Source organism: Myodes glareolus, chromosome 23 (assembly GCF_982192425.1).
Source record: "Myodes glareolus chromosome 23, mMyoGla1.1, whole genome shotgun sequence".
NCBI classification, from domain to species: domain Eukaryota; kingdom Metazoa; phylum Chordata; class Mammalia; order Rodentia; family Cricetidae; genus Myodes; species Myodes glareolus.
This window is the reverse complement of record NC_142048.1, coordinates 39,478,014-39,484,013: the sequence shown is the minus strand read 5'-3', so window position 1 is coordinate 39,484,013 and position 6,000 is coordinate 39,478,014.

Genomic DNA, 6,000 nt, shown 5'->3' with positions numbered 1-6,000 from the left:
AGGAACTCAAATCCGCTTCCGAAATAGCTGATTAATCAGAAAAGCAATTGAGGCATAACTGAAGACATCGGTTATCACACAAGAGGACTCCGCCTTGCTCTGCTGCGCACCCGTCCTCCCTTAGACTCTGGAAAGCAACGAGAGAAGCAAGCTGGTTAGGGAATCGCCGCTTCAGTCAAGCCTGGTTGAAAAGAGTACACTGAGGCTGTGCTGTGTTTTTCTGCCTCTCACTTAAACAAGTTTCGCTGCATTTCTCCTCGTATCGTAACGAGTTTGAAGCAGATCTGAACTGCAAGAGAAATATCTGGAGAATGCCAAAATCAAAATGTCTGCTTCGGGGAAATTGCCCCATCTGACAAAGCATCCAGTGTATTATAGGCATTTGGCTAGTGTTTGCTGACTAATTGAATATTGTAATGGATGCAGTCAGGGCCGTGGTCTTACCCACTACCCTCGCCCTGGGGTTCACAAGTAGCTCTAGATGTGAGATGTCAGCATTAGCAGAGGTGTCCTCATGTGCCTGTCTGGGGGCGTCCGGTGACTGCAGGGGCTTCTCTGTTTGAGCACAGAGCAGATAGAAGCGCCACAGAAGCTATGCTCCTCTGAAGAGGAGCAGGAATCGGTAAATGAAAGACTTGCTCTTGCCAGGCCTGGTAGAGCACACCTGCAATACCAACGCTAGGGGTGCTCAAAGAGGGGCGTCACTAGCTGGAGGCCAAGCTGAGCTACACGGTGTTGCAGGCCAGTTCAGACTATGTAGTGCGACCTGGCATCAAAACAAACCATAAGTAAATAAATAAATAAATAAAAACACTTTAACTCTTTATACCGCGCCAGCACGGTCTGGAACCACGAGTCTCGGCGGAGGGTGTCCAGGTTGAATGAAATCCACAGAGCACGAGGTTGAGGTGAAACAGCAGCTTGTTTATTGTTCTGCTAGGGCTAGCTTTTATACCATGGCACCAAATGGGGAGGGGGCTGTGAAGGGACTGTCACCTGACCCAAGGAGGGACTCTCACCTGGCCCCAGTAGGGGTCAAGGACTGATCATGTGCATTCAACCTTCACCTGTCCCCAGTAGGGACTGTCACCTGACCCCAGCAGGGATCAAGGAATAATCACGTGCACTCAAACTTCCTCATCCAACTCCAGGAGCAGAGGGAAGTTAAGATTCTTTGCAGATAAGCACCTCAAATGGGGGCAGGGAAATATAACTCGGGGTAGCAATTCCCACATCTTTAGTCCCTGTGAGACAATTCTGAAATATATTCTACATATCACTTGGGAAAGGCCCCAAGTGATAAAGTCCATAACCCACAGATATAATCCTCATATTGGCCTTTTATCAGCTTTCTTCTTTCCTGCAGTTGAGTTCCCACGTTTCTGAGGATAACCTCCAAAATTACTGCTTGCCCCCCCAAATCTTTATCATGACTAGTATATATGTATGTATTTAGAAAGTAGGTATCAGTATGTTGTTTATATTAGACTCAAACTACTGGGCTCATGATTTCTCTATTTTTGTAATAGACTCCCAGACCTCACTTAGCACAACTGACTCCATGCTATTGGTCCATTCAGGCCAGACGTCAGCATGCAGGTAGCACCACCAAGACGAAAACAAAGACCTAATCCATTAATATCTGTAGTTCTGGGAAAGTCCTTACATGTACTAACCATGCTTCTTAGCTTCTGCTTCTGGCTTACTGTTCTTACTAATTGAGGTGTGTCAACCCAGGATGTGTTTTTATGCTTAAAATGTCACCCTGAGAAAAGCTCAGGGCTGCACTGGGATCACGAACACCCAGGATGGTTTGCCAGCCGGCTAATTAAGACTTTCTGCTGGTGCAAACCTGTGTCGGAATCATCTTCGCTGGTGAATCCCTCACGGCATTTCCAGAGGTTCCACCAAGATTCCAAGAGACCAAACCTTGAAACACCAGGGCTCCTGGAGCCTCTTGGAGTCAGGTAGGATATGGCGGTCAAGGGGCTCCTAGGAGGTGTATGGCCCGAGATATTCCAGGGCACCAGGACTCACTTTAATCAGTCACTGTCTAGACCTTCAGAGAAGTGTGATACTTCCACCCCAGAAGGAAACGAAGTAAAAAGTCACCTTGCCTGTCACCTCTGGAGCTAAGTCTGTTTAAGATGCCTCTGTTTGGGATACAAAGAGGCCAGACAGACCAGCTGATCCAGTGTCCAGGATCCGTGTGAGACATCCCTGAACTCCTCGAACCTCTTCAGGTGTATGAATGTGAGATAGCCACCCCTAGCTGTCTTTACTACGTCTCCCTGTGTGTTTCTGACAGCTGATTGGAAAATAAAAGGGAGAGTGAGCTGTCCCGGGACCACAGACACCCATTGCTGTCTCTGGAATCACTTCCCACAAGCTCACAGCGGTGCTAAGCTGTGCCCCATTTCTGGCAGTGGCTGTGGCTGCAGCAGAGGTTGCTGTTGTTGCTATGGCGATGCCAGCATCTATGGTGAGAGTCGGTTGCTATGGCCCACAGGAGAGTTTTACAGACAAGGATGGGTATGTCTGTTCCTCAAACAGACCGTCTGTGAAATCAACTGGTCCTCTTTTGGAGTTGGGTGATTCAATGATGCTTCAGACAGTCTGAAACACAAAACCCCAGTCAGGCTGACTGGTTTCCCCTGTATTGACTAGTGGCTTTCTCTGGTTCGAGACACTGCCACCCCACCACCACACACCCCAGTGTGTTCTTGTGGCAGACCCAAATTCCTTTAACCCCACTAGGTTACCGAGAGAAACTGCAAACCTTCACTTGGTATTAACCCAGACACTTTGCTGGGGTGAAGATTGTATACACAGACAGTTGATAGACACCCACTACAATCCATGTCCATGGTGCCCTCTCCAGGGGGCAGGGGCTCCTTACCTCAGCTGGAAAGGAAATCAAAAAGAAGAAATTCCCAGAGACCCAGGGGAACAGGACAACAGACTTAGCCACCCCAAAGGTGACCTAAGATCCAGTGCGGCTCTCCGGATCTTGTTTATCCTGCCTGAACCTGAACTGATCCAGAGCCCAACCTACAAAAGAAACCACGTGAACAAGAAGAAAAGATGCCAAACAGGAAACACATGACCTTGCCAGAAGAGAAACCCCTACTCTCTGCCATTCTCAGAAGACAGATGATCTCCAAGCTCCTCTAGGCCACACATCTGGCAGCAACTGAAACTGCTTCACCTCCCAAACCCAGAAATCTTCCCTAGATTTAGGCTGTGTCTCTCCCTAGGGTCCAACAGTGGCCCAGCCTGCGTGGCCAAAGTTTCCCTAAATTTGACAAAGGTCCTAAATGTTGATTTAAAATTTTCAGTATGCCTCTAGGCCACAAAGCTCCAGACAGGCAAAAAGGATAAATAATTACTTTTAAAATATGTCCTTGAAAACAGTTAAAAATCGGGCCAATCTCTACCTTTCACCCTCTTAAGGGTCAGATGAACCCTGAGTGGAGAAACCACTATTGAGCAACCATCCTCTCCTCAAGTCCTTGCCGACCCTGCAACAGTCCCAGAGGAGAAGCATTGGACCGTTGCAGAGGCTGTACCCTCGCCCATGTCTGAGCTTGCCCACAAGTTCCAGCCTGGAGACTTTGTGTGGGTAAAGAGAATCCCAACCCAAAATTGTCACCAATGTCACCCTGTGGACCCACCACACCAGTTAAAAGAGGCTACAGAAGATAATGACAGATGGATCATCACCAAGTCCTCTGATCCCTTAAAGACTAACATGGGAGGGTGGGCTGAAGAGATGGCTCAGTGGTTAAGAACTCTTCCAAAGGTCCTGAGTTCAATTCCTGGCAACCACATGGTGGCTCACAACCATCTGTAGTGAGGTCTGGTGCCCTCTTCTGGCCTGCAGATATACACACAGACAGAATACTGTATACATAATAAACAAATACTAAAAAAAGACTAACATGGGCCCTATAATTATGGTTATCATACTTTGTCTTTACTTACTCCCATAAACCAGGACCTTGGGTGTGAGAATTAAACAAGACGAGAACTGGGAAACTCATAGCTAGTCTATCCACTGAGACCCACCTTCCAGGAGCTCGCCTCTGGGGCTGCAGGTTCACTGGTAAAGGGGGCGGGGGCTCTATCTATCCAGCCCAGCTGATACCTCCCACCCCCAACTCTGAACTACCATAAGCCAGGCAAATATCACTGTGCCCAGTGGGATTACAAAACCAAGTCCTCCTGGGAGCACACTGATCCCTTTGTAGTACCTACCTGTGGTCATGGGCAATACAATTCAACATTCATAATGGTTAGGGCCTGGAAGAAAGCTGAAGATCATTACTGGGAAACCATTAGAACCTGGGAGTCAGGTTCTACCTAAATGGTCCAGATCCAGGCAGCAAATGCACTATCCAAAAGAAACATACACCTAGAGTCATCCAGTCCATTGGCCCATGAAGTACAAGCCCCCTAAGATGGCAAACCCTAAAAATCCAATTTTCCCATGAATTCCTTTGATGACTTCAAAGATAAATGTCCAGGAGGCAGCAGAAGTCAGCCCATCAGTGTTAGGGATGCTAAAAAAGGGTATATCATTTCCTTAACAATTCTCAACCAGATATAGGTCAGGACTGCTGGACCCCAAGTCCTCATATTAGGTTGAGTTTGAAACTAATCAAACAATATGCTTTCCTCCCAACCCTAATAGCCATAAATGGGACCAACCTAAGCTTACCCCAAGGGACCGCCAGGGGAAGGGTGCCTGTTTAATGTCACCAAAATACCCCATATAGTTTCCCCATGCAGATTCTTGTAGCCATACACAGCAAATTAATTGCAGAAACGGCAATCAAATGTATTTCCAGGTCCCAGAGACTACCTGACTTGCTTGCACTGATGCCTTGACTAAGTGTGCATCTTCTGAGTCATTTATATTGAAGGAAACCTCACTCCTTTGTATCTCTGTGCGTGTTATGTCACAGCTACTCACCTGTAACGGCAAAGAGGGCAGGGCCCACGTAACTCTAAACTCTCAGCTTCCCCATGCACAATGAGCCATCCCCATCCTCATCCCCCTATTGCTGGAAACAGGTACTATGGACTCCTCTCAAATTAGAACTTCAGCCCTAGTTAGGAGGGATTAAAACTTTAAGGTACTTAATGCTTAAACTGATACAGACTTGGGCTATCTAGAAAATTCTGCTTCCTGTCTGAAATTCCAGTTAGATTCATTTGCCACGGTTGTTCTTCAGAATCGAAGAGAATCGTGCTGCCTCTTTATGAGACAAGGAGGTTTCTACATGACACTGGGGGAAATTCTTGCCTCTCTGCTGAGCAGTCAGGGATGATTTTTAAAAAGTTTAGCCACTGTGATGGCTATTCTTAGTTGTCAACTTGACTACATCTGGAATGAACTATAATCTATAAAATCATCAGGTTCTAACCTAATGATTGATGTCATCTAACGTCTTAAAATTTGAATCAACTATTGGGAAATGGTAGAACTTCCTGCCTGGTTAGAGGAAGTAGGTCACTGGGGAATGTTCTTGGAGGAGGTAGTCTATTTTTGCTGGCCCTTGCTGTGGCAGCTCTCTGTATCCTGTCTGCCATGAGGTGACTAACTCGCCTCATGATCAAGATGCTCCGAACAATTTCCCAGAGGACCACATGACGATGGGCTGAGACCTCTGAAACCCTGGGCTAAAATAATCTCTCCCTTCAGTGGGTCTCGCAAGCACAAGCTGCTGTAGGCAAAAGAGAACAACTCTTTCTGCAATACATTGTGCAGGGGTGATGAGCTGATTAGAAATTCAGTGATATGGAGGGGTTGGAATGTTACCAGTCCACAGCTCATTTATCTTAGGACATCTCTAGCCCTATTAAGGGCCTTTTCTATCCCTGGCCTAACATATTTGTGACCATGATGTCAATTCTTTGGGATGTATGGAAAATCCACTAGTTTAAAAATCAAAGCGTTAAGAATGCTGTTGATAGCTCCTGAAGCCCATTGTGGAG